The following is a 25,528-nucleotide window of genomic DNA, read 5'->3' as shown; positions in this document are numbered from 1 at the left end:
AACAGTTTTTTGGATGAATATCGTTATATTTGCTTGAATTAAAGCAAAAGGTACAAAAATAATGGTTTCAGTGGTTATATTTTAAAATAGTGAAAAAATTCTCAAAATGTGCTTCTCTGGCCGAGAAACGTCGATTTTGAAAATGTTATTAAAAATAAAGGTACATTTTTATTTATTGATCAATCGATATGAAATCACTTTTAATGAGTATTTTATAGGTAAATAAGCTGAAATCGGTCAAAAATTTGTCCAGAAAAAAATTCATTAAAAAGTGTACCGAAAAAATCGCATGTTTTTTTTCTTCAAGATACAAAATCCGTGACAACTAATTCTTATTGGAAATTGAATTTTAACAGTTTTTTGGATGAATATCGCTATATTTGATTGAATTAAAGCAAAAAGTACGAATCAAAATGGTTTCAGTGGTTATATTTGAAAATAGTGAAAAAATTCTCAAAATGTGCTTCTCTGGCCGAGAAACGTCGATTTTGAAAATGTTATTAAAAATAAAGGTACATTTTTATTTATTGATCAATCGATATGAAGTCACTTTTAATGAGTATTTTATAGGTAAATAAGCTGAATTCGATCAAAAGTTTGTCCAGAAAAAAATTCATTAAAAAGTGTACCGAAAAAATCGCATGTTTTTTTCTTCAAGATACAAAATCCGTGACAACGATTTCTTATTGGAAATTGAATTTTTACAGTTTTTTGGATGAATATAGTTATATTTGCTTGAAATAAAGCAAAAGGTACAAAAATAATGGTTTCAGTGGTTATATTTTAAAATAGTGAAAAAATTCTCAAAATATGCTTCTCTGGCCGAGAAACGTCGATTTTGAAAATGTTATTAAAACTCGAGGTACATTTTTATTTATTGATCAATCGATATGAAGTCACTTTTAATGAGTATTTTATAGGTAAATAAGCTGAATTCGATCAAAAGTTTGTCCAGAAAAAAATTCATTAAAAAGTGTACCGAAAAAATCGCATGTTTTTTTCTTCAAGATACAAAATCCGTGACAACGATTTCTTATTGGAAATTGAATTTTTACAGTTTTTTGGATGAATATAGTTATATTTGCTTGAAATAAAGCAAAAGGTACAAAAATAATGGTTTCAGTGGTTATATTTTAAAATAGTGAAAAAATTCTCAAAATATGCTTCTCTGGCCGAGAAACGTCGATTTTGAAAATGTTATTAAAACTCGAGGTACATTTTTATTTATTGATCAATCGATATGAAATCACTTTTAATGAGTATTTTATAGGTAAATAAGCTGAATTCGGTCAAAAGTTTGTCCAGAAAAAAATTCATTAAAAAGTGTACCGAAAAAATCGCATGTTTTTTTCTTCAAGATACAAAATCCGTGACAACGATTTCTTATTGGAAATTGAATTTTTACAGTTTTTTGGATGAATATCGTTATATTTGCTTGAATTAAAGCAAAAGGTACAAAAATAATGGTTTCAGTGGTTATATTTTAAAATAGTGAAAAAATTCTCAAAATATGCTTCTCTGGCCGAGAAACGTCGATTTTGAAAATGTTATTAAAACTCGAGGTACATTTTTATTTATTGATCAATCGATATGAAATCACTTTTAATGAGTATTTTATAGGTAAATAAGCTGAATTCGGTCAAAAATTTGTCCAGAAAAAAATTCATTAAAAAGTGTACCGAAAAAATCGCATGTTTTTTTTCTTCAAGATACAAAATCCGTGACAACTAATTTTTATTGGAAATTGAATTTTAACAGTTTTTTGGATGAATATCGTTATATTTGCTTGAATTAAAGCAAAAGGTACAAAAATAATGGTTTCAGTGGTTATATTTTAAAATAGTGAAAAAATTCTCAAAATGTGCTTCTCTGGCCGAGAAACGTCGATTTTGAAAATGTTATTAAAAATAAAGGTACATTTTTATTTATTGATCAATCGATATGAAATCACTTTAATGAGTATTTTATAGGTAAATAAGCTGAAATCGGTCAAAAATTTGTCCAGAAAAAAATTCATTAAAAAGTGTACCGAAAAAATCGCATGTTTTTTTTCTTCAAGATACAAAATCCGTGACAACTAATTCTTATTGGAAATTGAATTTTAACAGTTTTTTGGATGAATATCGCTATATTTGATTGAATTAAAGCAAAAAGTACGAAACAAAATGGTTTCAGTGGTTATATTTGAAAATAGTGAAAAAATTCTCAAAATGTGCTTCTCTGGCCGAGAAACGTCGATTTTGAAAATGTTATTAAAAATAAAGGTACATTTTTATTTATTGATCAATCGATATGAAGTCACTTTTAATGAGTATTTTATAGGTAAATAAGCTGAATTCGATCAAAAGTTTGTCCAGAAAAAAATTCATTAAAAAGTGTACCGAAAAAATCGCATGTTTTTTTCTTCAAGATACAAAATCCGTGACAACGATTTCTTATTGGAAATTGAATTTTTACAGTTTTTTGGATGAATATAGTTATATTTGCTTGAAATAAAGCAAAAGGTACAAAAATAATGGTTTCAGTGGTTATATTTTAAAATAGTGAAAAAATTCTCAAAATATGCTTCTCTGGCCGAGAAACGTCGATTTTGAAAATGTTATTAAAACTCGAGGTACATTTTTATTTATTGATCAATCGATATGAAATCACTTTTAATGAGTATTTTATAGGTAAATAAGCTGAATTCGGTCAAAAGTTTGTCCAGAAAAAAATTCATTAAAAAGTGTACCGAAAAAATCGCATGTTTTTTTCTTCAAGATACAAAATCCGTGACAACGATTTCTTATTGGAAATTGAATTTTTACAGTTTTTTGGATGAATATCGTTATATTTGCTTGAATTAAAGCAAAAGGTACAAAAATAATGGTTTCAGTGGTTATATTTTAAAATAGTGAAAAAATTCTCAAAATATGCTTCTCTGGCCGAGAAACGTCGATTTTGAAAATGTTATTAAAACTCGAGGTACATTTTTATTTATTGATCAATCGATATGAAATCACTTTTAATGAGTATTTTATAGGTAAATAAGCTGAATTCGGTCAAAAGTTTGTCCAGAAAAAAATTCATTAAAAAGTGTACCGAAAAAATCGCATGTTTTTTTTCTTCAAGATACAAAATCCGTGACAACGATTTCTTATTGGAAATTGAATTTGAACAGTTTTTTGAATGTATATCGTTATATTTGCTTGAATTAAAGCAAAAATTACAAAAATAGTGGTTTCAGTGGTTATATTTTAAAATAGTGAAAAAATTCTCAAAATGTGCTTCTCTGGCCGAGAAACGTCGATTTTGAAAATGTTATTAAAAATAAAGGTACATTTTTATTTATTGATCAATCGATATGAAGTCACTTTTAATGAGTATTTTATAGGTAAATAAGCTGAATTCGATCAAAAGTTTGTCCAGAAAAAAATTCATTAAAAAGTGTACCGAAAAAATCGTATGTTTTTTTTCTTCAAGATACAAAATCCGTGACAACTATTTCTTATTGGAAATTGAATTTTAACAGTTTTTTGGATGAATATCGTTATATTTTCTTGTTTTCAGCGTGATATGGCCGTTACCGAGAGTGCTATTTAATAATTCGAATTTAAATTAAGTGAGACAAATTGACCTTCATCTTTTTATAACAATAACAAAAAGAAAATATGTTTGCTTTTTTCATATCTATAGGAATTTAAAAGAGGAAAGAAAAGTGAAAAAGCCAACGGCACGCAGTGTTCCTAAGTGGTCTCCCTCCCAAGTACTGACTGCGCTCGACGCTGCTTAACTTCGGTGATCGGACGAGTACCGGTGTTTTCATCGTGATATGGCCGTTGTCAAGAGTGCTATTTAATAATTCGAATTTAATTAACCTTCATCTTTATAAATCAATAAGAAAAAGAAGATATGTTTGCTTTTTTCATATCTCATGGAATTTAAAAGAGGAAATAAAAGTGAAAAAGCCAACGGCACGCAAAGTTTCCAAGTACTGACTGCGCTCGACGCTGCCTAACTTCGGTGATCGGACGAGAACCGGTGTTTTCAGCGTGCTATGGCCGTTGCCGAGAGTGCTAGATAATAATTCGAATTTAAATTAAGTGAGACAAATTAACCATCATCTTTTTAAAACAATAACAAAAAGAAAATATGTTTGCTTTTTTCATATCTATAGGAATTTAAAAGAGGAAAAAAAAGTGAAAAAGCCAACGGCACGCAGTGTTCCTAAGTGGTCTCCCTCCCAAGTACTGACTGCGCTCGACGCTGCTTAACTTCGGTGATCGGACGAGAACCGGTGTTTTCAGCGTGATATGGCCGTTGCCGAGAGTGCTATTTAATAATTCGAATTTAAATTAAGTGAGACAAATTGACCTTCATCTTTTTAAAACAATAACAAAAAGAAAATATGTTTGCTTTTTTCATATCTAGAGGACTTTAAAAGAGGAAAGAAAAGTGAAAAAGCCAACGGCACGCAGTGTTCCTAAGTGGTCTCCCTCCCAAGTACTGACTGCGCTCGACGCTGCTTAACTTCGGTTATCGGACGAGTACCGGTGTTTTCAGCGTGATATGGCCGTTGCCAAGAGTGCTATTTAATAATTCGAATTTAATTAACCTTCATCTTTATAAATCAATAAGAAAAAGAAGATATGTTTGCTTTTTTCATATCTCATGGAATTTAAAAGAGGAAATAAAAGTGAAAAAGCCAACGGCACGCAAAGTTTCCAAGTACTGACTGCGCTCGACGCTGCTTAACTTCGGTGATCGGACGAGATCCGGTGTTTTCAGCGTGATATGGCCGTTGCCGAGAGTGCTAGATAATAATTCGAATTTAAATTAAGTGAGACAAATTGACCTTCATCTTTTTAAAACAATAACAAAAAGAAAATATGTTTGCTTTTTTCATATCTATAGGAATTTAAAAGAGGAAAAAATAGTGAAAAAGCCAACGGCACCCAGTTTTCCTAAGTGGTCTCCCTCCCAAGTACTGACTGCGCTCGACAATGCTTAACTTCGGTGATCGGACGAGAACCGGTGTTTTCAGCGTGATATGGCCGTTGCCGAGAGTGCTAGATAATAATTCGAATTTAAATTAAGTGAGACAAATTAACCATCATCTTTTTAAAACAATAACAAAAAGAAAATATGTTTGCTTTTTTCATATCTATTGGAATTTAAAAGAGGAAAAAAAATTGAAAAAGCCAACGGCACGCAGTGTTCCTAAGTGGTCTCCCTCCCAAGTACTGACTGCGCTCGACGCTGCTTAACTTCGGTGATCCGACGAGAACCGGTGTTTTCAGCGTGATATGGCCGTTGCCGAGAGTGCTAGATAATAATTCGAATTTAAATTAAGTGAGACAAATTGACCATCTTTTTAAAACAATAACAAAAAGAAAATATGTTTGCTTTTTTCATATCTATAGGAATTTAAAAGAGGAAAAAAAAGTGAAAAAGCCAACGGCACGCAGTGTTCCTAAGTGGTCTCCTCCCAAGTACTGACTGCGCTCGACGCTGCTTAACTTCGGTGATCGGACGAGAACCGGTGTTTTCAGCGTGATATGGCCGTTGCCGAGAGCGCTATTTAATAATTCGAATTTAAATTAAGTGAGACAAATTGACCTTCATCTTTTTAAAACAATAACAAAAAGAAAATATTATTGCTTTTTTCATATCTATAGGAATTTAAAAGAGGAAAAAAAAGTGAAAAAGCCAACGGCACGCAGTGTTCCTAAGTGGTCTCCCTCCCAAGTACTGACTGCGCTCGACGCTGCTTAACTTCGGTTATCGGACGAGTACCGGTGTTTTCAGCGTGATATGGCCGTTGCCAAGAGTGCTATTTAATAATTCGAATTTAATTAACCTTCATCTTTATAAATCAATAAGAAAAAGAAGATATGTTTGCTTTTTTCATATCTCATGGAATTTAAAAGAGGAAATAAAAGTGAAAAAGCCAACGGCACGCAAAGTTTCCAAGTACTGACTGCGCTCGACGCTGCTTAACTTCGGTGATCGGACGAGATCCGGTGTTTTCAGCGTGATATGGCCGTTGCCGAGAGTGCTAGATAATAATTCGAATTTAAATTAAGTGAGACAAATTGACCTTCATCTTTTTAAAACAATAACAAAAAGAAAATATGTTTGCTTTTTTCATATCTATAGGAATTTAAAAGAGGAAAAAATAGTGAAAAAGCCAACGGCACCCAGTTTTCCTAAGTGGTCTCCCTCCCAAGTACTGACTGCGCTCGACAATGCTTAACTTCGGTGATCGGACGAGAACCGGTGTTTTCAGCGTGATATGGCCGTTGCCGAGAGTGCTAGATAATAATTCGAATTTAAATTAAGTGAGACAAATTAACCATCATCTTTTTAAAACAATAACAAAAAGAAAATATGTTTGCTTTTTTCATATCTATTGGAATTTAAAAGAGGAAAAAAAATTGAAAAAGCCAACGGCACGCAGTGTTCCTAAGTGGTCTCCCTCCCAAGTACTGACTGCGCTCGACGCTGCTTAACTTCGGTGATCCGACGAGAACCGGTGTTTTCAGCGTGATATGGCCGTTGCCGAGAGTGCTAGATAATAATTCGAATTTAAATTAAGTGAGACAAATTGACCATCTTTTTAAAACAATAACAAAAAGAAAATATGTTTGCTTTTTTCATATCTATAGGAATTTAAAAGAGGAAAAAAAAGTAAAAAAGCCAACGGCACGCAGTGTTCCTAAGTGGTCTCCTCCCAAGTACTGACTGCGCTCGACGCTGCTTAACTTCGGTGATCGGACGAGAACCGGTGTTTTCAGCGTGATATGGCCGTTGCCGAGAGTGCTATTTAATAATTCGAATTTAAATTAAGTGAGACAAATTGACCTTCATCTTTTTAAAACAATAACAAAAAGAAAATATTATTGCTTTTTTCATATCTATAGGAATTTAAAAGAGGAAAAAAAAGTGAAAAAGCCAACGGCACGCAGTGTTCCTAAGTGGTCTCCCTCCCAAGTACTGACTGCGCTCGACGCTGCTTAACTTCGGTTATCGGACGAGTACCGGTGTTTTCAGCGTGATATGGCCGTTGCCAAGAGTGCTATTTAATAATTCGAATTTAATTAACCTTCATCTTTATAAATCAATAAGAAAAAGAAGATATGTTTGCTTTTTTCATATCTCATGGAATTTAAAAGAGGAAATAAAAGTGAAAAAGCCAACGGCACGCAAAGTTTCCAAGTACTGACTGCGCTCGACGCTGCTTAACTTCGGTGATCGGACGAGATCCGGTGTTTTCAGCGTGATATGGCCGTTGCCGAGAGTGCTAGATAATAATTCGAATTTAAATTAAGTGAGACAAATTGACCTTCATCTTTTTAAAACAATAACAAAAAGAAAATATGTTTGCTTTTTTCATATCTATAGGAATTTAAAAGAGGAAAAAATAGTGAAAAAGCCAACGGCACCCAGTTTTCCTAAGTGGTCTCCCTCCCAAGTACTGACTGCGCTCGACAATGCTTAACTTCGGTGATCGGACGAGAACCGGTGTTTTCAGCGTGATATGGCCGTTGCCGAGAGTGCTAGATAATAATTCGAATTTAAATTAAGTGAGACAAATTAACCATCATCTTTTTAAAACAATAACAAAAAGAAAATATGTTTGCTTTTTTCATATCTATTGGAATTTAAAAGAGGAAAAAAAATTGAAAAAGCCAACGGCACGCAGTGTTCCTAAGTGGTCTCCCTCCCAAGTACAGACTGCGCTCGACGCTGCTTAACTTCGGTGATCCGACGAGAACCGGTGTTTTCAGCGTGATATGGCCGTTGCCGAGAGTGCTAGATAATAATTCGAATTTAAATTAAGTGAGACAAATTGACCATCTTTTTAAAACAATAACAAAAAGAAAATATGTTTGCTTTTTTCATATCTATAGGAATTTAAAAGAGGAAAAAAAAGTGAAAAAGCCAACGGCACGCAGTGTTCCTAAGTGGTCTCCTCCCAAGTACTGACTGCGCTCGACGCTGCTTAACTTCGGTGATCGGACGAGAACCGGTGTTTTCAGCGTGATATGGCCGTTGCCGAGAGTGCTATTTAATAATTCGAATTTAAATTAAGTGAGACAAATTGACCTTCATCTTTTTAAAACAATAACAAAAAGAAAATATTATTGCTTTTTTCATATCTATAGGAATTTAAAAGAGGAAAAAAAAGTGAAAAAGCCAACGGCACGCAGTGTTCCTAAGTGGTCTCCCTCCCAAGTACTGACTGCGCTCGACGCTGCTTAACTTCGGTTATCGGACGAGTACCGGGGTTTTCAGCGTGATATGGCCGTTGCCAAGAGTGCTATTTAATAATTCGAATTTAATTAACCTTCATCTTTATAAATCAATAAGAAAAAGAAGATATGTTTGCTTTTTTCATATCTCATGGAATTTAAAAGAGGAAATAAAAGTGAAAAAGCCAACGGCACGCAAAGTTTCCAAGTACTGACTGCGCTCGACGCTGCTTAACTTCGGTGATCGGACGAGAACCGGTGTTTTCAGCGTGCTATGGCCGTTGCCGAGAGTGCTAGATAATAATTCGAATTTAAATTAAGTGAGACAAATTAACCATCATCTTTTTAAAACAATAACAAAAAGAAAATATGTTTGCTTTTATCATATCTATTGGAATTTAAAAGAGGAAAAAAAATTGAAAAAGCCAACGGCACGCAGTGTTCCTAAGTGGTCTCCCTCCCAAGTACTGACTGCGCTCGACGCTGCTTAACTTCGGTGATCCGACGAGAACCGGTGTTTTCAGCGTGATATGGCCGTTGCCGAGAGTGCTAGATAATAATTCGAATTTAAATTAAGTGAGACAAATTGACCATCTTTTTAAAACAATAACAAAAAGAAAATATGTTTGCTTTTTTCATATCTATAGGAATTTAAAAGAGGAAAAAAAAGTGAAAAAGCCAACGGCACGCAGTGTTCCTAAGTGGTCTCCCTCCCAAGTACTGACTGCGCTCGACGCTGCTTAACTTCGGTGATCGGACGAGAACCGGTGTTTTCAGCGTGATATGGCCGTTGCCGAGAGTGCTATTTAATAATTCGAATTTAAATTAAGTGAGACAAATTGACCTTCATCTTTTTAAAACAATAACAAAAAGAAAATATGTTTGCTTTTTTCATATCTAGAGGAATTTAAAAGAGGAAAGAAAAGTGAAAAAGCCAACGGCACGCAGTGTTCCTAAGTGGTCTCCCTCCCAAGTACTGACTGCGCTCGACGCTGCTTAACTTCGGTTATCGGACGAGTACCGGTGTTTTCAGCGTGATATGGCCGTTGCCAAGAGTGCTATATAATAATTCGAATTTAATTAACCTTCATCTTTATAAATCAATAAGAAAAAGAAGATATGTTTGCTTTTTTCATATCTCATGGAATTTAAAAGAGGAAATAAAAGTGAAAAAGCCAACGGCACGCAAAGTTTCCAAGTACTGACTGCGCTCGACGCTGCTTAACTTCGGTGATCGGACGAGATCCGGTGTTTTCAGCGTGATATGGCCGTTGCCGAGAGTGCTAGATAATAATTCGAATTTAAATTAAGTGAGACAAATTGACCTTCATCTTTTTAAAACAATAACAAAAAGAAAATATGTTTGCTTTTTTCATATCTATAGGAATTTAAAAGAGGAAAAAATAGTGAAAAAGCCAACGGCACCCAGTTTTCCTAAGTGGTCTCCCTCCCAAGTACTGACTGCGCTCGACGCTGCTTAACTTCGGTGATCGGACGAGAACCGGTGTTTTCAGCGTGATATGGCCGTTGCCGAGAGTGCTAGATAATAATTCGAATTTAAATTAAGTGAGACAAATTAACCATCATCTTTTTAAAACAATAACAAAAAGAAAATATGTTTGCTTTTTTCATATCTATTGGAATTTAAAAGAGGAAAAAAAATTGAAAAAGCCAACGGCACGCAGTGTTCCTAAGTGGTCTCCCTCCCAAGTACTGACTGCGCTCGACGCTGCTTAACTTCGGTGATCCGACGAGAACCGGTGTTTTCAGCGTGATATGGCCGTTGCCGAGAGTGCTAGATAATAATTCGAATTTAAATTAAGTGAGACAAATTGACCTTCATCTTTTTAAAACAATAACAAAAAGAAAATATGTTTGCTTTTTTCATATCTATAGGAATTTAAAAGAGGAAAAAAAAGTGAAAAAGCCAACGGCACGCAGTGTTCCTAAGTGGTCTCCTCCCAAGTACTGACTGCGCTCGACGCTGCTTAACTTCGGTGATCGGACGAGAACCGGTGTTTTCAGCGTGATATGGCCGTTTCCGAGAGTGCTATTTAATAATTCGAATTTAAATTAAGTGAGACAAATTGACCTTCATCTTTTTAAAACAATAACAAAAAGAAAATATGTTTGCTTTTTTCATATCTATTGGAATTTAAAAGAGGAAAAAAAATTGAAAAAGCCAACGGCACGCAGTGTTCCTAAGTGGTCTCCCTCCCAAGTACTGACTGCGCTCGACGCTGCTTAACTTCGGTGATCCGACGAGAACCGGTGTTTTCAGCGTGATATGGCCGTTGCCGAGAGTGCTAGATAATAATTCGAATTTAAATTAAGTGAGACAAATTGACCTTCATCTTTTTAAAACAATAACAAAAAGAAAATATGTTTGCTTTTTTCATATCTATAGGAATTTAAAAGAGGAAAAAAAAGTGAAAAAGCCAACGGCACGCAGTGTTCCTTAGTGGTCTCCTCCCAAGTACTGACTGCGCTCGACGCTGCTTAACTTCGGTGATCGGACGAGAACCGGTGTTTTCAGCGTGATATGGCCGTTGCCGAGAGTGCTATTTAATAATTCGAATTTAAATTAAGTGAGACAAATTGACCTTCATCTTTTTAAAACAATGACAAAAAGAAAATATTATTGCTTTTTTCATATCTATAGGAATTTAAAAGAGGAAAAAAAAGTGAAAAAGCCAACGGCACGCAGTGTTCCTAAGTGGTCTCCCTCCCAAGTACTGACTGCGCTCGACGCTGCTTAACTTCGGTTATCGGACGAGTACCGGTGTTTTCAGCGTGATATGGCCGTTGCCAAGAGTGCTATTTAATAATTCGAATTTAATTAACCTTCATCTTTATAAATCAATAAGAAAAAGAAGATATGTTTGCTTTTTTCATATCTCATGGAATTTAAAAGAGGAAATAAAAGTGAAAAAGCCAACGGCACGCAAAGTTTCCAAGTACTGACTGCGCTCGACGCTGCTTAACTTCGGTGATCGGACGAGAACCGGTGTTTTCAGCGTGCTATGGCCGTTGCCGAGAGTGCTAGATAATAATTCGAATTTAAATTAAGTGAGACAAATTAACCATCATCTTTTTAAAACAATAACAAAAAGAAAATATGTTTGCTTTTATCATATCTATTGGAATTTAAAAGAGGAAAAAAAATTGAAAAAGCCAACGGCACGCAGTGTTCCTAAGTGGTCTCCCTCCCAAGTACTGACTGCGCTCGACGCTGCTTAACTTCGGTGAACCGACGAGAACCGGTGTTTTCAGCGTGATATGGCCGTTGCCGAGAGTGCTAGATAATAATTCGAATTTAAATTAAGTGAGACAAATTGACCTTCATCTTTTTAAAACAATAACAAAAAGAAAATATGTTTGCTTTTTTCATATCTATAGGAATTTAAAAGAGGAAAAAATAGTGAAAAAGCCAACGGCACCCAGTTTTCCTAAGTGGTCTCCCTCCCAAGTACTGACTGCGCTCGACGCTGCTTAACTTCGGTGATCGGACGAGAACCGGTGTTTTCAGCGTGATATGGCCGTTGCCGAGAGTGCTAGATAATAATTCGAATTTAAATTAAGTGAGACAAATTAACCATCATCTTTTTAAAACAATAACAAAAAGAAAATATGTTTGCTTTTTTCATATCTATTGGAATTTAAAAGAGGAAAAAAAATTGAAAAAGCCAACGGCACGCAGTGTTCCTAAGTGGTCTCCCTCCCAAGTACTGACTGCGCTCGACGCTGCTTAACTTCGGTGATCCGACGAGAACCGGTGTTTTCAGCGTGATATGGCCGTTGCCGAGAGTGCTAGATAATAATTCGAATTTAAATTAAGTGAGACAAATTGACCTTCATCTTTTTAAAACAATAACAAAAAGAAAATATGTTTGCTTTTTTCATATCTATAGGAATTTAAAAGAGGAAAAAAAAGTGAAAAAGCCAACGGCACGCAGTGTTCCTAAGTGGTCTCCTCCCAAGTACTGACTGCGCTCGACGCTGCTTAACTTCGGTGATCGGACGAGAACCGGTGTTTTCAGCGTGATATGGCCGTTTCCGAGAGTGCTATTTAATAATTCGAATTTAAATTAAGTGAGACAAATTGACCTTCATCTTTTTAAAACAATAACAAAAAGAAAATATGTTTGCTTTTTTCATATCTATAGGAATTTAAAAGAGGAAATAAAAGTGAAAAAGCCAACGGCACGCAAAGTTTCCAAGTACTGACTGCGCTCGACACTGCTTAACTTCGGTGATCGGACGAGAACCGGTGTTTTCAGCGTGATATGGCCGTTGCCGAGAGTGCTAGATAATAATTCGAATTTAAATTAAGTGAGACAAATTAACCATCATCTTTTTAAAACAATAACAAAAAGAAAATATGTTTGCTTTTTTCATATCTATTGGAATTTAAAAGAGGAAAAAAAGTGAAAAGGCCAACGGCACGCAGTGTTCCTAAGTGGTCTCCCTCCCAAGTACTGACTGCGCTCGACGCTGCTTAACTTCGGTGATCGGACGAGAACCGGTGTTTTCAGCGTGATATGGCCGTTGCCGAGAGTGCTATTTAATAATTCGAATTTAAATTAAGTGAGGCAAATTAACCTTCATCTTTTTAAAACAATAACAAAAAGAAAATATGTTTGCTTTTTTCATATCTATTGGAATTTAAAAGAGGAAAAAAAAGTGAAAAAGCCAACGGCACGCAGTGTTCCTAAGTGGTCTCCCTCCCAAGTACTGACTGCGCTCCACGCTGCTTAACTTCGGTGATCCGACGAGAACCGGTGTTTTCAGCGTGATATGGCCGTTGCCGAGAGTGCTAGATAATAATTCGAATTTAAATTAAGTGAGACAAATTAACCTTCATCTTTTTAAAACAATAACAAAAAGAAAATATGTTTGCTCTTTTCATATCTATAGGAATTTAAAAGAGGAAAAAAAGTGAAAAAGCCAACGGCACGCAGTGTTCCTAAGTGGTCTCCCTCCCAAGTACTGACTGCGCTCGACGCTGCTTAACTTCGGTGATCCGACGAGAACCGGTGTTTTCAGCGTGATATGGCCGTTGCCGAGAGTGCTAGATAATAATTCGAATTTAAATTAAGTGAGACAAATTAACCATCATCTTTTTAAAACAAAAACAAAAAGAAAATATGTTTGCTTTTTTCATATCTATTGGAATTTAAAAGAGGAAAAAAAAGTGAAAAAGCCAACGGCACGCAGTGTTCCTAAGTGGTCTCCCTCCCAAGTACTGACTGCGCTCGACGCTGCTTAACTTCGGTGATCCGACGAGAACCGGTGTTTTCAGCGTGATATGGCCGTTGCCGAGAGTGCTAGATAATAATTCGAATTTAAATTAAGTGAGACAAATTGACCATCTTTTTAAAACAATAACAAAAAGAAAATATGTTTGCTTTTTTCATATCTATAGGAATTTAAAAGAGGAAAAAAAAGTGAAAAAGCCAACGGCACGCAGTGTTCCTAAGTGGTCTCCTCCCAAGTACTGACTGCGCTCGACGCTGCTTAACTTCGGTGATCGGACGAGAACCGGTGTTTTCAGCGTGATATGGCCGTTGCCGAGAGTGCTATTTAATAATTCGAATTTAAATTAAGTGAGACAAATTGACCTTCATCTTTTTAAAACAATAACAAAAAGAAAATATTATTGCTTTTTTCATATCTATAGGAATTTAAAAGAGGAAAAAAAAGTGAAAAAGCCAACGGCACGCAGTGTTCCTAAGTGGTCTCCCTCCCAAGTACTGACTGCGCTCGACGCTGCTTAACTTCGGTTATCGGACGAGTACCGGTGTTTTCAGCGTGATTTGGCCGTTGCCAAGAGTGCTATTTAATAATTCGAATTTAATTAACCTTCATCTTTATAAATCAATAAGAAAAAGAAGATATGTTTGCTTTTTTCATATCTCATGGAATTTAAAAGAGGAAATAAAAGTGAAAAAGCCAACGGCACGCAAAGTTTCCAAGTACTGACTGCGCTCGACGCTGCTTAACTTCGGTGATCGGACGAGAACCGGTGTTTTCAGCGTGCTATGGCCGTTGCCGAGAGTGCTAGATAATAATTCGAATTTAAATTAAGTGAGACAAATTAACCATCATCTTTTTAAAACAATAACAAAAAGAAAATATGTTTGCTTTTATCGTATCTATTGGAATTTAAAAGAGGAAAAAAAATTGAAAAAGCCAACGGCACGCAGTGTTCCTAAGTGGTCTCCCTCCCAAGTACTGACTGCGCTCGACGCTGCTTAACTTCGGTGATCCGACGAGAACCGGTGTTTTCAGCGTGATATGGCCGTTGCCGAGAGTGCTAGATAATAATTCGAATTTAAATTAAGTGAGACAAATTGACCATCTTTTTAAAACAATAACAAAAAGAAAATATGTTTGCTTTTTTCATATCTATAGGAATTTAAAAGAGGAAAAAAAAGTGAAAAAGCCGACGGCACGCAGTGTTCCTAAGTGGTCTCCCTCCCAAGTACTGACTGCGCTCGACGCTGCTTAACTTCGGTGATCGGACGAGAACCGGTGATTTCAGCGTGCTATGGCCGTTGTTGAGAGTGCTAGATAATAATTCGAATTTAAATTAAGTGAGACAAATTAACCATCATCTTTTTAAAACAATAACAAAAAGAAAATATGTTTGCTTTTATCATATCTATTGGAATTTAAAAGAGGAAAAAAAATTGAAAAAGCCAACGGCACGCAGTGTTCCTAAGTGGTCTCCCTCCCAAGTACTGACTGCGCTCGACGCTGCTTAACTTCGGTGATCCGACGAGAACCGGTGTTTTCAGCGTGATATGGCCGTTGCCGAGAGTGCTAGATAATAATTCGAATTTAAATTAAGTGAGACAAATTGACCTTCATCTTTTTAAAACAATAACAAAAAGAAAATATGTTTGCTTTTTTCATATCTATAGGAATTTAAAAGAGGAAAAAAAAGTGAAAAAGCCAACGGCACGCAGTGTTCCTAAGTGGTCTCCTCCCAAGTACTGACTGCGCTCGACGCTGCTTAACTTCGGTGATCGGACGAGAACCGGTGTTTTCAGCGTGATATGGCCGTTTCCGAGAGTGCTATTTAATAATTCGAATTTAAATTAAGTGAGACAAATTGACCTTCATCTTTTTAAAACAATAACAAAAAGAAAATATGTTTGCTTTTTTCATATCTATAGGAATTTAAAAGAGGAAATAAAAGTGAAAAAGCCAACGGCACGCAAAGTTTCCAAGTACTGACTGCGCTCGACACTGCTTAACTTCGGTGATCGGACGAGAACCGGTGTTTTCAGCGTGATATGGCCGTTGCCGAGAGTGCTAGATAATAATTCGAATTTAAATTAAGTGAGACAAATTAACCATCATCTTTTTAAAACAATAACAAAAAGAAAATATGTTTGCTTTTTTCATATCTATTGGAATTTAAAAGAGGAAAAAAAGTGAAAAGGCCAACGGCACGCAGTGTTCCTAAGTGGTCTCCCTCCCAAGTACTGACTGCGCTCGACGCTGCTTAACTTCGGTGATCGGACGAGAACCGGTGTTTTCAGCGTGATATGGCCGTTGCCGAGAGTGCTATTTAATAATTCGAATTTAAATTAAGTGAGGCAAATTAACCTTCATCTTTTTAAAACAATAACAAAAAGAAAATATGTTTGCTTTTTTCATATCTATTGGAATTTAAAAGAGGAAAAAAAAGTGAAAAAGCCAACGGCACGCAGTGTTCCTAAGTGGTCTCCCTCCCAAGTACTGACTGCGCTCCACGCTGCTTAACTTCGGTGATCCGACGAGAACCGGTGTTTTCAGCGTGATATGGCCGTTGCCGAGAGTGCTAGATAATAATTCGAATTTAAATTAAGTGAGACAAATTCACCTTCATCTTTTTAAAACAATAACAAAAAGAAAATATGTTTGCTCTTTTCATATCTATAGGAATTTAAAAGAGGAAAAAAAGTGAAAAAGCCAACGGCACGCAGTGTTCCTAAGTGGTCTCCCTCCCAAGTACTGACTGCGCTCGACGCTGCTTAACTTCGGTGATCCGACGAGAACCGGTGTTTTCAGCGTGATATGGCCGTTGCCGAGAGTGCTAGATAATAATTCGAATTTAAATTAAGTGAGACAAATTGACCTTCATCTTTTTAAAACAATAACAAAAAGAAAATATGTTTGCTTTTTTCATATCTATAGGAATTTAAAAGAGGAAAAAAAAGTGAAAAAGCCAACGGCACGCAGTGTTCCTAAGTGGTCTCCCTCCCAAGTACTGACTGCGCTCGACGCTGCTTAACTTCGGTGATCCGACGAGAACCGGTGTTTTCAGCGTGATATGGCCGTTGCCAAGAGTGCTATTTAATAATTCGAATTTAAATTAAGTGAGACAAATTGACCTTCATATTTTTAAAACAATAACAAAAAGAAAATATGTTTGCTTTTTTCATATCTATAGGAATTTAAAAGAGGAAAAAAAAGTGAAAAAGCCAACGGCACGCAGTGTTCCTAAGTGGTCTCCCTCCCAAGTACTGACTGCGCTCGACGCTGCTTAACTTCGGTTATCGGACGAGTACCGGTGTTTTCAGCGTGATATGGCCGTTGCCAAGAGTGCTATTTAATAATTCGAATTTAATTAACCTTCATCTTTATAAATCAATAAGAAAAAGAAGATATGTTTGCTTTTTTCATATCTCATGGAATTTAAAAGAGGAAATAAAAGTGAAAAAGCCAACGGCAAGCAAAGTTTCCAAGTACTGACTGCGCTCGACGCTGCTTAACTTCGGTGATCGGACGAGAACCGGTGTTTTCAGCGTGCTATGGCCGTTGTTGAGAGTGCTAGATAATAATTCGAATTTAAATTAAGTGAGACAAATTAACCATCATCTTTTTAAAACAATAACAAAAAGAAAATATGTTTGCTTTTATCATATCTATTGGAATTTAAAAGAGGAAAAAAAATTGAAAAAGCCAACGGCACGCAGTGTTCCTAAGTGGTCTCCCTCCCAAGTACTGACTGCGCTCGACGCTGCTTAACTTCGGTGATCCGACGAGAACCGGTGTTTTCAGCGTGATATGGCCGTTGCCGAGAGTGCTAGATAATCATTCGAATTTAAATTAAGTGAGACAAATTGACCTTCATCTTTTTAAAACAATAAGAAAAAGAAAATATGTTTGCTTTTTTCATATCTATTGGAATTTAAAAGAGGAAAAAAAATTGAAAAAGCCAACGGCACGCAGTGTTCCTAAGTGGTCTCCCTCCCAAGTACTGACTGCGCTCGACGCTGCTTAACTTCGGTGATCCGACGAAAACCGGTGTTTTCAGCGTGATATGGCCGTTGCCGAGGGTGCTAGATAATAATTCGAATTTAAATTAAGTGAGACAAATTGACCATCTTTTTAAAACAATAACAAAAAGAAAATATGTTTGCTTTTTTCATATCTATAGGAATTTAAAAGAGGAAAAAAAAGTGAAAAAGCCAACGGCACGCAGTGTTCCTAAGTGGTCTCCTCCCAAGTACTGACTGCGCTCGACGCTGCTTAACTTCGGTGATCGGACGAGAACCGGTGTTTTCAGCGTGATATGGCCGTTGCCGAGAGTGCTATTTAATAATTCGAATTTAAATTAAGTGAGACAAATTGACCTTCATCTTTTTAAAACAATAACAAAAAGAAAATATGTTTGCTTTTTTCATATCTATAGGAATTTAAAAGAGGAAATAAAAGTGAAAAAGCCAACGGCACGCAAAGTTTCCAAGTACTGACTGCGCTCGACACTGCTTAACTTCGGTGATCGGACGAGAACCGGTGTTTTCAGCGTGATATGGCCGTTGCCGAGAGTGCTAGATAATAATTCGAATTTAAATTAAGTGAGACAAATTAACCATTATCTTTTTAAAACAATAACAAAAAGAAAATATGTTTGCTTTTTTCATATCTATTGGAATTTAAAAGAGGAAAAAAAGTGAAAAAGCCAACGGCACGCAGTGTTCCTAAGTGGTCTCCCTCCCAAGTAGTGACTGCGCTCGACGCTGCTTAACTTCGGTGATCGGACGAGAACCGGTGTTTTCAGCGTGATATGGCCGTTGCCGAGAGTGCTATTTAATAATTCGAATTTAAATTAAGTGAGACAAATTAACCTTCATCTTTTTAAAACAATAACAAAAAGAAAATATGTTTGCTTTTTTCATATCTATTGGAATTTAAAAGAGGAAAAAAAAGTGAAAAAGCCAACGGCACGCAGTGTTCCTAAGTGGTCTCCCTCCCAAGTACTGACTGCGCTCCACGCTGCTTAACTTTGGTGATCCGACGAGAACCGGTGTTTTCAGCGTGATATGGCCGTTGCCGAGAGTGCTAGATAATAATTCGAATTTAAATTAAGTGAGACAAATTGACCATCTTTTTAAAACAATAACAAAAAGAAAATATGTTTGCTTTTTTCATATCTATAGGAATTTAAAAGAGGAAAAAAAAGTGAAAAAGCCAACGGCACGCAGTGTTCCTAAGTGGTCTCCTCCCAAGTACTGACTGCGCTCGACGCTGCTTAACTTCGGTGATCGGACGAGAACCGGTGTTTTCAGCGTCATATGGCCGTTGCCGAGAGTGCTATTTAATAATTCGAATTTAAATTAAGTGAGACAAATTGACCTTCATCTTTTTAAAACAATAACAAAAAGAAAATATGTTTGCTTTTTTCATATCTATAGGAATTTAAAAGAGGAAATAAAAGTGAAAAAGCCAACGGCACGCAAAGTTTCCAAGTACTGACTGCTCTCGACACTGCTTAACTTCGGTGATCGGACGAGAACCGGTGTTTTCAGCGTGATATGGCCGTTGCCGAGAGTGCTAGATTATAATTCGAATTTAAATTAAGTGAGACAAATTAACCATCATCTTTTTAAAGCAATAACAAAAAGAAAATATGTTTGCTTTTTTCATATCTATTGGAATTTAAAAGAGGAAAAAAAGTGAAAAAGCCAACGGCACGCAGTGTTCCTAAGTGGTCTCCCTCCCAAGTACTGACTGCGCTCGACGCTGCTTAACTTCGGTGATCGGACGAGAACCGGAGTTTTCAGCGTGATATGGCCGTTGCCGAGAGTGCTATTTAATAATTCGAATTTAAATTAAGTGAGACAAATTAACCTTCATCTTTTTAAAACAATAACAAAAAGAAAATATGTTTGCTTTTTTCATATCTATTGGAATTTAAAAGAGGAAAAAAAAGTGAAAAAGCCAACGGCACGCAGTGTTCCTAAGTGGTCTCCCTCCCAAGTACTGACTGCGCTCCACGCTGCTTAACTTCGGTGATCCGACGAGAACCGGTGTTTTCAGCGTGATATGGCCGTTGCCGAGAGTGCTAGATAATAATTCGAATTTAAATTAAGTGAGACAAATTGACCTTCATCTTTTTAAAACAATAACAAAAAGAAAATATGTTTGCTCTTTTCATATCTATAGGAATTTAAAAGAGGAAAAAAAAGTGAAAAAGCCAACGGCACGCAGTGTTCCTAAGTGGTCTCCCTCCCAAGTACTGACTGCGCTCGACGCTGCTTAACTTCGGTGATCCGACGAGAACCGGTGTTTTCAGCGTGATATGGCCGTTGCCGAGAGTGCTAGATAATAATTTGAATTTAAATTAAGTGAGACAATTTAACCATCATCTTTTTAAAACAAAAACAAAAAGAAAATATGTTTGCTTTTTTCATATCTATTGGAATTTAAAAGAGGAAAAAAAAGTGAAAAAGCCAACGGCGCGCAGTGTTCCTAAGTGGTCTCCCTCCCAAGTACTGACTGCGCTCGACGCTGCTTAACTTCGGTGATCCGACGAGAACCGGTGTTTTCAGCGTGATATGGCCGTTGCCGAGAGTGCTAGATAATAATTCGAATTTAAATTAAGTGAGACAAATTGACCATCTTTTTAAAACAATAACAAAAAGAAAATATGTTTGCTTTTTTCATATCTTTAGGAATTTAAAAGAGGAAAAAAAGTGAAAAAGCCAACGGCACGCAGTGTTCCTAAGTGGTCTCCCTCCCAAGTACTGACTGCGCTCGACGCTGCTTAACTTCGGTGATCCGACGAGAACCGGTGTTTTCAGCGTGATATGGCCGTTGCCGAGAGTGCTAGATAATAATTCGAATTTAAATTAAGTGAGACAAAATAACCATCATCTTTTTAAAACAATAACAAAAAGAAAATATGTTTGCTTTTTTCATATCTATTGGAATTTAAAAGAGGAAAAAAAAGTGAAAAAGCCAACGGCACGCAGTGTTCCTAAGTGGTCTCCCTCCCAAGTACTGACTGCGCTCGACGCTGCTTAACTTCGGTGATCCGACGAGAACCGGTGTTTTCAGCGTGATATGGCCGTTGCCGAGAGTGCTAGATAATAATTCGAATTTAAATTAAGTGAGACAAATTGACCATCTTTTTAAAACAATAACAAAAAGAAAATATGTTTGCTTTTTTCATATCTATAGGAATTTAAAAGAGGAAAAAAAAGTGAAAAAGCCAACGGCACGCATTGTTCCTAAGTGGTCTCCTCCCAGTAGTGACTGCGCTCGACGCTGCTTAACTTCGGTGATCGCACGAGAACCGGTGTTTTCAGCGTGATATGGCCGTTGCCGAGAGTGCTATTTAATAATTCGAATTTAAATGAAGTGAGACAAATTAACCTTCATCTTTTTAAAACAATAACAAAAAGAAAATATGTTGGCTTTTTTCATATCTATTGGAATTTAAAAGAGGAAAAAAAAGTGAAAAAGCCAACGGTGCGCAGTGTTCCTAAGTGGTCTCCCTCCCAAGTACTGACTGCGCTCGACGCTGCTTAACTTCGGTGATCCGACGAGAACCGGTGTTTTCAGCGTGATATGGCCGTTGCCGAGAGTGCTAGATAATAATTCGAATTTAAATTAAGTGAGACAAATTGACCATCTTTTTAAAACAATAACAAAAAGAAAATATGTTTGCTTTTTTCATATCTATAGGAATTTAAAAGAGGAAAAAAAGTGAAAAAGCCAACGGCACGCAGTGTTCCTAAGTGGTCTCCCTCCCAAGTACTGACTGCGCTCGACGCTGCTTAACTTCGGTGATCCGACGAGAACCGGTGTTTTCAGCGTGATATGGCCGTTGCCGAGAGTGCTAGATAATAATTCGAATTTAAATTAAGTGAGACAAATTGACCTTCATCTTTTTAAAACAATAACAAAAAGAAAATATGTTTGCTCTTTTCATATCTATAGGAATTTAAAAGAGGAAAAAAAAGTGAAAAAGCCAACGGCACGCAGTGTTCCTAAGTGGTCTCCCTCCCAAGTACTGACTGCGCTCGACGCTGCTTAACTTCGGTGATCCGACGAGAACCGGTGTTTTCAGCGTGATATGGCCGTTGCCGAGAGTGCTAGATAATAATTTGAATTTAAATTAAGTGAGACAATTTAACCATCATCTTTTTAAAACAAAAACAAAAAGAAAATATGTTTGCTTTTTTCATATCTATTGGAATTTAAAAGAGGAAAAAAAAGTGAAAAAGCCAACGGCGCGCAGTGTTCCTAAGTGGTCTCCCTCCCAAGTACTGACTGCGCTCGACGCTGCTTAACTTCGGTGATCCGACGAGAACCGGTGTTTTCAGCGTGATATGGCCGTTGCCGAGAGTGCTAGATAATAATTCGAATTTAAATTAAGTGAGACAAATTGACCATCTTTTTAAAACAATAACAAAAAGAAAATATGTTTGCTTTTTTCATATCTTTAGGAATTTAAAAGAGGAAAAAAAGTGAAAAAGCCAACGGCACGCAGTGTTCCTAAGTGGTCTCCCTCCCAAGTACTGACTGCGCTCGACGCTGCTTAACTTCGGTGATCCGACGAGAACCGGTGTTTTCAGCGTGATATGGCCGTTGCCGAGAGTGCTAGATAATAATTCGAATTTAAATTAAGTGAGACAAAATAACCATCATCTTTTTAAAACAATAACAAAAAGAAAATATGTTTGCTTTTTTCATATCTATTGGAATTTAAAAGAGGAAAAAAAAGTGAAAAAGCCAACGGCACGCAGTGTTCCTAAGTGGTCTCCCTCCCAAGTACTGACTGCGCTCGACGCTGCTTAACTTCGGTGATCCGACGAGAACCGGTGTTTTCAGCGTGATATGGCCGTTGCCGAGAGTGCTAGATAATAATTCGAATTTAAATTAAGTGAGACAAATTGACCATCTTTTTAAAACAATAACAAAAAGAAAATATGTTTGCTTTTTTCATATCTATAGGAATTTAAAAGAGGAAAAAAAAGTGAAAAAGCCAACGGCACGCATTGTTCCTAAGTGGTCTCCTCCCAGTAGTGACTGCGCTCGACGCTGCTTAACTTCGGTGATCGCACGAGAACCGGTGTTTTCAGCGTGATATGGCCGTTGCCGAGAGTGCTATTTAATAATTCGAATTTAAATGAAGTGAGACAAATTAACCTTCATCTTTTTAAAACAATAACAAAAAGAAAATATGTTGGCTTTTTTCATATCTATTGGAATTTAAAAGAGGAAAAAAAAGTGAAAAAGCCAACGGTGCGCAGTGTTCCTAAGTGGTCTCCCTCCCAAGTACTGACTGCGCTCGACGCTGCTAAACTTCGGTGATCCGACGAGAACCGGTGTTTTCAGCGTGATATGGCCGTTGCCGAGAGTGCTAGATAATAATTCGAATTTAAATTAAGTGAGACAAATTGACCTTCATCTTTTTAAAACAATAACAAAAAGAAAATATGTTTGCTTTTTTCATATCTATAGGAATTTAAAAGAGGAAAAAAAGTGAAAAAGCCAACGGCACGCAGTGTTCCTAAGTGGTCTCCCTCCCAAGTACTGACTGCGCTCGACGCTGCTTAACTTCGGTGATCCGACGAGAACCGGTGTTTTCAGCGTGATATGGCCGTTGCCGAGAGTGCTAGATAATAATTCGAATTTAAATTAAGTGAGACAAAATAACCATCATCTTTTTAAAACAATAACAAAAAGAAAATATGTTTGCTTTTTTCATATCTATTGGAATTTAAAAGAGGAAAAAAAAGTGAAAAAGCCAACGGCACGCAGTGTTCCTAAGTGGTCTCCCTCCCAAGTACTGACTGCGCTCGACGCTGCTTAACTTCGGTGATCCGACGAGAACCGGTGTTTTCAGCGTGATATGGCCGTTGCCGAGAGTGCTAGATAATAATTCGAATTTAAATTAAGTGAGACAAATTGACCATCTTTTTAAAACAATAACAAAAAGAAAATATGTTTGCTTTTTTCATATCTATAGGAATTTAAAAGAGGAAAAAAAAGTGAAAAAGCCAACGGCACGCAGTGTTCCTAAGTGGTCTCCTCCCAGTAGTGACTGCGCTCGACGCTGCTTAACTTCGGTGATCGCACGAGAACCGGTGTTTTCAGCGTGATATGGCCGTTGCCGAGAGTGCTATTTAATAATTCGAATTTAAATGAAGTGAGACAAATTAACCTTCATCTTTTTAAAACAATAACAAAAAGAAAATATGTTGGCTTTTTTCATATCTATTGGAATTTAAAAGACGAAAAAAAAGTGAAAAAGCCAACGGTGCGCAGTGTTCCTAAGTGGTCTCCCTCCCAAGTACTGACTGCGCTCGACGCTGCTTAACTTCGGTGATCCGACGAGAACCGGTGTTTTCAGCGTGATATGGCCGTTGCCGAGAGTGCTAGATAATAATTCGAATTTAAATTAAGTGAGACAAATTGACCTTCATCTTTTTAAAACAATAACAAAAAGAAAATATGTTTGCTTTTTTCATATCTATAGGAATTTAAAAGAGTAAAAGAAGTGAAAAAGCCAACGGCACGCAGTGTTCCTAAGTGGTCTCCCTCCCAAGTACTGACTGCGCTCGACGCTGCTTAACTTCGGTGATCCGACGAGAACCGGTGTTTTCAGAGTGATATGGCCGTTGCCGAGAGTGCTAGATAATAATTCGAATTTAAATTAAGTGAGACAAAATAACCATCATCTTTTTAAAACAATAACAAAAAGAAAATATGTTTGCTTTTTTCATATCTATTGGAATTTAAAAGAGGAAAAAAAAGTGAAAAAGCCAACGGCACGCAGTGTTCCTAAGTGGTCTCCCTCCCAAGTACTGACTGCGCTCGACGCTGCTTAACTTCGGTGATCGGACGAGAACCGGTGTTTTCAGCGTGATATGGCCGTTGCCGAGAGTGCTAGATAATAATTCGAATTTAAATTAAGTGAGACAAAATAACCATCATCTTTTTAAAACAATAACAAAAAGAAAAAATGTTTGCTTTTTTCATATCTATTGGAATTTAAAAGAGGAAAAAAAAGTGAAAAAGCCAACGGCACGCAGTGTTCCTAAGTGGTCTCCCTCCCAAGTACTGACTGCGCTCGACGCTGCTTAACTTCGGTGATCCGACGAGAACCGGTGTTTTCAGCGTGATATGGCCGTTGCCGAGAGTGCTAGATAATAATTCGAATTTAAATTAAGTGAGACAAATTGACCATCTTTTTAAAACAATAACAAAAAGAAAATATGTTTGCTTTTTTCATATCTATAGGAATTTAAAAGAGGAAAAAAAAGTGAAAAAGCCAACGGCACGCAGTGTTCCTAAGTGGTCTCCTCCCAGTAGTGACTGCGCTCGACGCTGCTTAACTTCGGTGATCGCACGAGAACCGGTGTTTTCAGCGTGATATGGCCGTTGCCGAGAGTGCTATTTAATAATTCGAATTTAAATGAAGTGAGACAAATTAACCTTCATCTTTTTAAAACAATAACAAAAAGAAAATATGTTGGCTTTTTTCATATCTATTGGAATTTAAAAGAGGAAAAAAAAGTGAAAAAGCCAACGGCGCGCAGTGTTCCTAAGTGGTCTCCCTCCCAAGTACTGACTGCGCTCGACGCTGCTTAACTTCGGTGATCCGACGAGAACCGGTGTTTTCAGCGTGATATGGCCGTTGCCGAGAGTGCTAGATAATAATTCGAATTTAAATTAAGTGATACAAATTGACCTTCATCTTTTTAAAACAATAACAAAAAGAAAATATGTTTGCTTTTTTCATATCTATAGGAATTTAAAAGAGTAAAAAAAGTGAAAAAGCCAACGGCACGCAGTGTTCCTAAGTGGTCTCCCTCCCAAGTACTGACTGCGCTCGACGCTGCTTAACTTCGGTGATCCGACGAGAACCGGTGTTTTCAGCGTGATATGGCCGTTGCCGAGAGTGCTAGATAATAATTCGAATTTAAATTAAGTGAGACAAAATAACCATCATCTTTTTAAAACAATAACAAAAAGAAAATATGTTTGCTTTTTTCATATCTATT

The 25,528-nt window shown here is 36.7% G+C and overlaps 41 non-coding genes and 43 pseudogenes across 41 annotated transcripts; all 84 read right to left on the bottom strand.

Moving 5' to 3' along the window:
* Positions 1-3,704: 3,704 nt before the first annotated feature.
* LOC149598992 (5S ribosomal RNA) lies at positions 3,705-3,823 on the bottom strand (annotated as a pseudogene).
* A 362-nt stretch (positions 3,824-4,185) lies between these two features.
* LOC149598991 (5S ribosomal RNA) lies at positions 4,186-4,304 on the bottom strand. The gene has a single exon (XR_016378238.1). It is a non-coding gene; the product is annotated as a 5S ribosomal RNA (ribosomal RNA).
* A 137-nt stretch (positions 4,305-4,441) lies between these two features.
* LOC149598990 (5S ribosomal RNA) lies at positions 4,442-4,560 on the bottom strand (annotated as a pseudogene).
* Positions 4,561-4,682: 122 nt separating this feature from the next.
* LOC149598989 (5S ribosomal RNA) lies at positions 4,683-4,785 on the bottom strand (annotated as a pseudogene).
* Positions 4,786-4,922: 137 nt separating this feature from the next.
* LOC149598988 (5S ribosomal RNA) lies at positions 4,923-5,041 on the bottom strand (annotated as a pseudogene).
* Positions 5,042-5,178: 137 nt separating this feature from the next.
* LOC149598987 (5S ribosomal RNA) lies at positions 5,179-5,297 on the bottom strand. Its single transcript, XR_016378079.1, has one exon. It is a non-coding gene; the product is annotated as a 5S ribosomal RNA (ribosomal RNA).
* Positions 5,298-5,431: 134 nt separating this feature from the next.
* Positions 5,432-5,549, bottom strand: LOC149598986 (5S ribosomal RNA). Its single transcript, XR_016378709.1, has one exon. It is a non-coding gene; the product is annotated as a 5S ribosomal RNA (ribosomal RNA).
* Positions 5,550-5,686: 137 nt separating this feature from the next.
* On the bottom strand, positions 5,687-5,805 carry LOC149598985 (5S ribosomal RNA; annotated as a pseudogene).
* A 122-nt stretch (positions 5,806-5,927) lies between these two features.
* On the bottom strand, positions 5,928-6,030 carry LOC149598984 (5S ribosomal RNA; annotated as a pseudogene).
* Positions 6,031-6,167: 137 nt separating this feature from the next.
* LOC149598983 (5S ribosomal RNA) lies at positions 6,168-6,286 on the bottom strand (annotated as a pseudogene).
* A 137-nt stretch (positions 6,287-6,423) lies between these two features.
* On the bottom strand, positions 6,424-6,542 carry LOC149598982 (5S ribosomal RNA). The gene has a single exon (XR_016378078.1). It is a non-coding gene; the product is annotated as a 5S ribosomal RNA (ribosomal RNA).
* A 134-nt stretch (positions 6,543-6,676) lies between these two features.
* Positions 6,677-6,794, bottom strand: LOC149598981 (5S ribosomal RNA). The gene has a single exon (XR_016378708.1). It is a non-coding gene; the product is annotated as a 5S ribosomal RNA (ribosomal RNA).
* A 137-nt stretch (positions 6,795-6,931) lies between these two features.
* LOC149598980 (5S ribosomal RNA) lies at positions 6,932-7,050 on the bottom strand (annotated as a pseudogene).
* Positions 7,051-7,172: 122 nt separating this feature from the next.
* Positions 7,173-7,275, bottom strand: LOC149598979 (5S ribosomal RNA; annotated as a pseudogene).
* A 137-nt stretch (positions 7,276-7,412) lies between these two features.
* LOC149598978 (5S ribosomal RNA) lies at positions 7,413-7,531 on the bottom strand (annotated as a pseudogene).
* Positions 7,532-7,668: 137 nt separating this feature from the next.
* On the bottom strand, positions 7,669-7,787 carry LOC149598977 (5S ribosomal RNA; annotated as a pseudogene).
* Positions 7,788-7,921: 134 nt separating this feature from the next.
* LOC149598976 (5S ribosomal RNA) lies at positions 7,922-8,039 on the bottom strand. The gene has a single exon (XR_016378707.1). It is a non-coding gene; the product is annotated as a 5S ribosomal RNA (ribosomal RNA).
* A 137-nt stretch (positions 8,040-8,176) lies between these two features.
* Positions 8,177-8,295, bottom strand: LOC149598975 (5S ribosomal RNA; annotated as a pseudogene).
* Positions 8,296-8,417: 122 nt separating this feature from the next.
* LOC149598974 (5S ribosomal RNA) lies at positions 8,418-8,520 on the bottom strand (annotated as a pseudogene).
* A 137-nt stretch (positions 8,521-8,657) lies between these two features.
* On the bottom strand, positions 8,658-8,776 carry LOC149598973 (5S ribosomal RNA). Its single transcript, XR_016378077.1, has one exon. It is a non-coding gene; the product is annotated as a 5S ribosomal RNA (ribosomal RNA).
* Positions 8,777-8,910: 134 nt separating this feature from the next.
* On the bottom strand, positions 8,911-9,029 carry LOC149598972 (5S ribosomal RNA). Its single transcript, XR_016378227.1, has one exon. It is a non-coding gene; the product is annotated as a 5S ribosomal RNA (ribosomal RNA).
* A 137-nt stretch (positions 9,030-9,166) lies between these two features.
* On the bottom strand, positions 9,167-9,285 carry LOC149598971 (5S ribosomal RNA; annotated as a pseudogene).
* Positions 9,286-9,407: 122 nt separating this feature from the next.
* Positions 9,408-9,510, bottom strand: LOC149598970 (5S ribosomal RNA; annotated as a pseudogene).
* Positions 9,511-9,647: 137 nt separating this feature from the next.
* On the bottom strand, positions 9,648-9,766 carry LOC149598969 (5S ribosomal RNA). Its single transcript, XR_016378363.1, has one exon. It is a non-coding gene; the product is annotated as a 5S ribosomal RNA (ribosomal RNA).
* A 137-nt stretch (positions 9,767-9,903) lies between these two features.
* Positions 9,904-10,022, bottom strand: LOC149598968 (5S ribosomal RNA). The gene has a single exon (XR_016378076.1). It is a non-coding gene; the product is annotated as a 5S ribosomal RNA (ribosomal RNA).
* A 137-nt stretch (positions 10,023-10,159) lies between these two features.
* Positions 10,160-10,277, bottom strand: LOC149598967 (5S ribosomal RNA; annotated as a pseudogene).
* A 137-nt stretch (positions 10,278-10,414) lies between these two features.
* Positions 10,415-10,533, bottom strand: LOC149598966 (5S ribosomal RNA). The gene has a single exon (XR_016378075.1). It is a non-coding gene; the product is annotated as a 5S ribosomal RNA (ribosomal RNA).
* Positions 10,534-10,670: 137 nt separating this feature from the next.
* LOC149598965 (5S ribosomal RNA) lies at positions 10,671-10,788 on the bottom strand (annotated as a pseudogene).
* Positions 10,789-10,925: 137 nt separating this feature from the next.
* On the bottom strand, positions 10,926-11,044 carry LOC149598964 (5S ribosomal RNA; annotated as a pseudogene).
* Positions 11,045-11,166: 122 nt separating this feature from the next.
* LOC149598963 (5S ribosomal RNA) lies at positions 11,167-11,269 on the bottom strand (annotated as a pseudogene).
* A 137-nt stretch (positions 11,270-11,406) lies between these two features.
* Positions 11,407-11,525, bottom strand: LOC149598962 (5S ribosomal RNA; annotated as a pseudogene).
* A 137-nt stretch (positions 11,526-11,662) lies between these two features.
* On the bottom strand, positions 11,663-11,781 carry LOC149598961 (5S ribosomal RNA). The gene has a single exon (XR_016378362.1). It is a non-coding gene; the product is annotated as a 5S ribosomal RNA (ribosomal RNA).
* A 137-nt stretch (positions 11,782-11,918) lies between these two features.
* On the bottom strand, positions 11,919-12,037 carry LOC149598960 (5S ribosomal RNA). The gene has a single exon (XR_016378074.1). It is a non-coding gene; the product is annotated as a 5S ribosomal RNA (ribosomal RNA).
* A 137-nt stretch (positions 12,038-12,174) lies between these two features.
* LOC149598959 (5S ribosomal RNA) lies at positions 12,175-12,292 on the bottom strand (annotated as a pseudogene).
* A 137-nt stretch (positions 12,293-12,429) lies between these two features.
* On the bottom strand, positions 12,430-12,532 carry LOC149598958 (5S ribosomal RNA; annotated as a pseudogene).
* A 136-nt stretch (positions 12,533-12,668) lies between these two features.
* LOC149598957 (5S ribosomal RNA) lies at positions 12,669-12,787 on the bottom strand. The gene has a single exon (XR_016378843.1). It is a non-coding gene; the product is annotated as a 5S ribosomal RNA (ribosomal RNA).
* A 137-nt stretch (positions 12,788-12,924) lies between these two features.
* LOC149598956 (5S ribosomal RNA) lies at positions 12,925-13,043 on the bottom strand. Its single transcript, XR_016378257.1, has one exon. It is a non-coding gene; the product is annotated as a 5S ribosomal RNA (ribosomal RNA).
* Positions 13,044-13,179: 136 nt separating this feature from the next.
* On the bottom strand, positions 13,180-13,298 carry LOC149598955 (5S ribosomal RNA). The gene has a single exon (XR_016378073.1). It is a non-coding gene; the product is annotated as a 5S ribosomal RNA (ribosomal RNA).
* A 137-nt stretch (positions 13,299-13,435) lies between these two features.
* LOC149598954 (5S ribosomal RNA) lies at positions 13,436-13,554 on the bottom strand. The gene has a single exon (XR_016378071.1). It is a non-coding gene; the product is annotated as a 5S ribosomal RNA (ribosomal RNA).
* A 134-nt stretch (positions 13,555-13,688) lies between these two features.
* Positions 13,689-13,806, bottom strand: LOC149598953 (5S ribosomal RNA). The gene has a single exon (XR_016378706.1). It is a non-coding gene; the product is annotated as a 5S ribosomal RNA (ribosomal RNA).
* Positions 13,807-13,943: 137 nt separating this feature from the next.
* LOC149598952 (5S ribosomal RNA) lies at positions 13,944-14,062 on the bottom strand (annotated as a pseudogene).
* A 122-nt stretch (positions 14,063-14,184) lies between these two features.
* On the bottom strand, positions 14,185-14,287 carry LOC149598951 (5S ribosomal RNA; annotated as a pseudogene).
* A 137-nt stretch (positions 14,288-14,424) lies between these two features.
* On the bottom strand, positions 14,425-14,543 carry LOC149598950 (5S ribosomal RNA). The gene has a single exon (XR_016378070.1). It is a non-coding gene; the product is annotated as a 5S ribosomal RNA (ribosomal RNA).
* A 134-nt stretch (positions 14,544-14,677) lies between these two features.
* LOC149598949 (5S ribosomal RNA) lies at positions 14,678-14,796 on the bottom strand (annotated as a pseudogene).
* Positions 14,797-14,933: 137 nt separating this feature from the next.
* LOC149598948 (5S ribosomal RNA) lies at positions 14,934-15,052 on the bottom strand. The gene has a single exon (XR_016378069.1). It is a non-coding gene; the product is annotated as a 5S ribosomal RNA (ribosomal RNA).
* Positions 15,053-15,189: 137 nt separating this feature from the next.
* LOC149598947 (5S ribosomal RNA) lies at positions 15,190-15,307 on the bottom strand (annotated as a pseudogene).
* Positions 15,308-15,444: 137 nt separating this feature from the next.
* LOC149598946 (5S ribosomal RNA) lies at positions 15,445-15,547 on the bottom strand (annotated as a pseudogene).
* Positions 15,548-15,683: 136 nt separating this feature from the next.
* Positions 15,684-15,802, bottom strand: LOC149598945 (5S ribosomal RNA). Its single transcript, XR_016378832.1, has one exon. It is a non-coding gene; the product is annotated as a 5S ribosomal RNA (ribosomal RNA).
* Positions 15,803-15,939: 137 nt separating this feature from the next.
* LOC149598944 (5S ribosomal RNA) lies at positions 15,940-16,058 on the bottom strand. Its single transcript, XR_016378256.1, has one exon. It is a non-coding gene; the product is annotated as a 5S ribosomal RNA (ribosomal RNA).
* A 136-nt stretch (positions 16,059-16,194) lies between these two features.
* On the bottom strand, positions 16,195-16,313 carry LOC149598943 (5S ribosomal RNA). Its single transcript, XR_016378068.1, has one exon. It is a non-coding gene; the product is annotated as a 5S ribosomal RNA (ribosomal RNA).
* Positions 16,314-16,450: 137 nt separating this feature from the next.
* Positions 16,451-16,569, bottom strand: LOC149598942 (5S ribosomal RNA). Its single transcript, XR_016378067.1, has one exon. It is a non-coding gene; the product is annotated as a 5S ribosomal RNA (ribosomal RNA).
* A 137-nt stretch (positions 16,570-16,706) lies between these two features.
* On the bottom strand, positions 16,707-16,825 carry LOC149598941 (5S ribosomal RNA; annotated as a pseudogene).
* A 362-nt stretch (positions 16,826-17,187) lies between these two features.
* Positions 17,188-17,306, bottom strand: LOC149598940 (5S ribosomal RNA). Its single transcript, XR_016378066.1, has one exon. It is a non-coding gene; the product is annotated as a 5S ribosomal RNA (ribosomal RNA).
* A 137-nt stretch (positions 17,307-17,443) lies between these two features.
* LOC149598939 (5S ribosomal RNA) lies at positions 17,444-17,562 on the bottom strand (annotated as a pseudogene).
* Positions 17,563-17,696: 134 nt separating this feature from the next.
* Positions 17,697-17,814, bottom strand: LOC149598938 (5S ribosomal RNA). The gene has a single exon (XR_016378705.1). It is a non-coding gene; the product is annotated as a 5S ribosomal RNA (ribosomal RNA).
* Positions 17,815-17,951: 137 nt separating this feature from the next.
* LOC149598937 (5S ribosomal RNA) lies at positions 17,952-18,054 on the bottom strand (annotated as a pseudogene).
* A 136-nt stretch (positions 18,055-18,190) lies between these two features.
* Positions 18,191-18,309, bottom strand: LOC149598936 (5S ribosomal RNA). The gene has a single exon (XR_016378730.1). It is a non-coding gene; the product is annotated as a 5S ribosomal RNA (ribosomal RNA).
* Positions 18,310-18,446: 137 nt separating this feature from the next.
* On the bottom strand, positions 18,447-18,565 carry LOC149598935 (5S ribosomal RNA; annotated as a pseudogene).
* Positions 18,566-18,699: 134 nt separating this feature from the next.
* Positions 18,700-18,817, bottom strand: LOC149598934 (5S ribosomal RNA; annotated as a pseudogene).
* A 376-nt stretch (positions 18,818-19,193) lies between these two features.
* Positions 19,194-19,312, bottom strand: LOC149598933 (5S ribosomal RNA). Its single transcript, XR_016379152.1, has one exon. It is a non-coding gene; the product is annotated as a 5S ribosomal RNA (ribosomal RNA).
* A 137-nt stretch (positions 19,313-19,449) lies between these two features.
* On the bottom strand, positions 19,450-19,568 carry LOC149598932 (5S ribosomal RNA). The gene has a single exon (XR_016378255.1). It is a non-coding gene; the product is annotated as a 5S ribosomal RNA (ribosomal RNA).
* Positions 19,569-19,705: 137 nt separating this feature from the next.
* On the bottom strand, positions 19,706-19,824 carry LOC149598931 (5S ribosomal RNA). Its single transcript, XR_016378065.1, has one exon. It is a non-coding gene; the product is annotated as a 5S ribosomal RNA (ribosomal RNA).
* A 137-nt stretch (positions 19,825-19,961) lies between these two features.
* On the bottom strand, positions 19,962-20,080 carry LOC149598930 (5S ribosomal RNA; annotated as a pseudogene).
* A 133-nt stretch (positions 20,081-20,213) lies between these two features.
* Positions 20,214-20,332, bottom strand: LOC149598929 (5S ribosomal RNA). The gene has a single exon (XR_016378064.1). It is a non-coding gene; the product is annotated as a 5S ribosomal RNA (ribosomal RNA).
* Positions 20,333-20,469: 137 nt separating this feature from the next.
* Positions 20,470-20,588, bottom strand: LOC149598928 (5S ribosomal RNA). The gene has a single exon (XR_016378063.1). It is a non-coding gene; the product is annotated as a 5S ribosomal RNA (ribosomal RNA).
* Positions 20,589-20,722: 134 nt separating this feature from the next.
* LOC149598927 (5S ribosomal RNA) lies at positions 20,723-20,839 on the bottom strand (annotated as a pseudogene).
* Positions 20,840-20,976: 137 nt separating this feature from the next.
* LOC149598926 (5S ribosomal RNA) lies at positions 20,977-21,095 on the bottom strand (annotated as a pseudogene).
* A 133-nt stretch (positions 21,096-21,228) lies between these two features.
* On the bottom strand, positions 21,229-21,347 carry LOC149598925 (5S ribosomal RNA). Its single transcript, XR_016378062.1, has one exon. It is a non-coding gene; the product is annotated as a 5S ribosomal RNA (ribosomal RNA).
* Positions 21,348-21,484: 137 nt separating this feature from the next.
* On the bottom strand, positions 21,485-21,603 carry LOC149598924 (5S ribosomal RNA). The gene has a single exon (XR_016378060.1). It is a non-coding gene; the product is annotated as a 5S ribosomal RNA (ribosomal RNA).
* Positions 21,604-21,740: 137 nt separating this feature from the next.
* LOC149598923 (5S ribosomal RNA) lies at positions 21,741-21,859 on the bottom strand (annotated as a pseudogene).
* A 133-nt stretch (positions 21,860-21,992) lies between these two features.
* LOC149598922 (5S ribosomal RNA) lies at positions 21,993-22,111 on the bottom strand. The gene has a single exon (XR_016378059.1). It is a non-coding gene; the product is annotated as a 5S ribosomal RNA (ribosomal RNA).
* Positions 22,112-22,248: 137 nt separating this feature from the next.
* Positions 22,249-22,367, bottom strand: LOC149598921 (5S ribosomal RNA). Its single transcript, XR_016378058.1, has one exon. It is a non-coding gene; the product is annotated as a 5S ribosomal RNA (ribosomal RNA).
* Positions 22,368-22,501: 134 nt separating this feature from the next.
* On the bottom strand, positions 22,502-22,618 carry LOC149598920 (5S ribosomal RNA; annotated as a pseudogene).
* Positions 22,619-22,755: 137 nt separating this feature from the next.
* Positions 22,756-22,874, bottom strand: LOC149598919 (5S ribosomal RNA; annotated as a pseudogene).
* Positions 22,875-23,010: 136 nt separating this feature from the next.
* LOC149598918 (5S ribosomal RNA) lies at positions 23,011-23,129 on the bottom strand. The gene has a single exon (XR_016378057.1). It is a non-coding gene; the product is annotated as a 5S ribosomal RNA (ribosomal RNA).
* A 137-nt stretch (positions 23,130-23,266) lies between these two features.
* On the bottom strand, positions 23,267-23,385 carry LOC149598917 (5S ribosomal RNA). Its single transcript, XR_016378056.1, has one exon. It is a non-coding gene; the product is annotated as a 5S ribosomal RNA (ribosomal RNA).
* Positions 23,386-23,519: 134 nt separating this feature from the next.
* LOC149598916 (5S ribosomal RNA) lies at positions 23,520-23,636 on the bottom strand (annotated as a pseudogene).
* Positions 23,637-23,773: 137 nt separating this feature from the next.
* On the bottom strand, positions 23,774-23,892 carry LOC149598915 (5S ribosomal RNA; annotated as a pseudogene).
* Positions 23,893-24,028: 136 nt separating this feature from the next.
* LOC149598914 (5S ribosomal RNA) lies at positions 24,029-24,147 on the bottom strand (annotated as a pseudogene).
* Positions 24,148-24,284: 137 nt separating this feature from the next.
* On the bottom strand, positions 24,285-24,403 carry LOC149598913 (5S ribosomal RNA). The gene has a single exon (XR_016378216.1). It is a non-coding gene; the product is annotated as a 5S ribosomal RNA (ribosomal RNA).
* A 137-nt stretch (positions 24,404-24,540) lies between these two features.
* LOC149598912 (5S ribosomal RNA) lies at positions 24,541-24,659 on the bottom strand. Its single transcript, XR_016378055.1, has one exon. It is a non-coding gene; the product is annotated as a 5S ribosomal RNA (ribosomal RNA).
* A 134-nt stretch (positions 24,660-24,793) lies between these two features.
* LOC149598911 (5S ribosomal RNA) lies at positions 24,794-24,910 on the bottom strand (annotated as a pseudogene).
* A 137-nt stretch (positions 24,911-25,047) lies between these two features.
* Positions 25,048-25,166, bottom strand: LOC149598910 (5S ribosomal RNA; annotated as a pseudogene).
* Positions 25,167-25,302: 136 nt separating this feature from the next.
* LOC149598909 (5S ribosomal RNA) lies at positions 25,303-25,421 on the bottom strand. The gene has a single exon (XR_016378054.1). It is a non-coding gene; the product is annotated as a 5S ribosomal RNA (ribosomal RNA).
* Between the last annotated feature and the right edge of the window lie 107 nt (positions 25,422-25,528).

The sequence above is a fragment of the Phalangium opilio genome, unplaced genomic scaffold (assembly GCF_054372755.1).
Source record: "Phalangium opilio isolate 3A_F unplaced genomic scaffold, DU_Popi_V2 ptg000360l_1, whole genome shotgun sequence".
Lineage (NCBI taxonomy): Eukaryota > Metazoa > Arthropoda > Arachnida > Opiliones > Phalangiidae > Phalangium > Phalangium opilio.
This window is presented reverse-complemented; position numbering and strand designations above follow the sequence as displayed.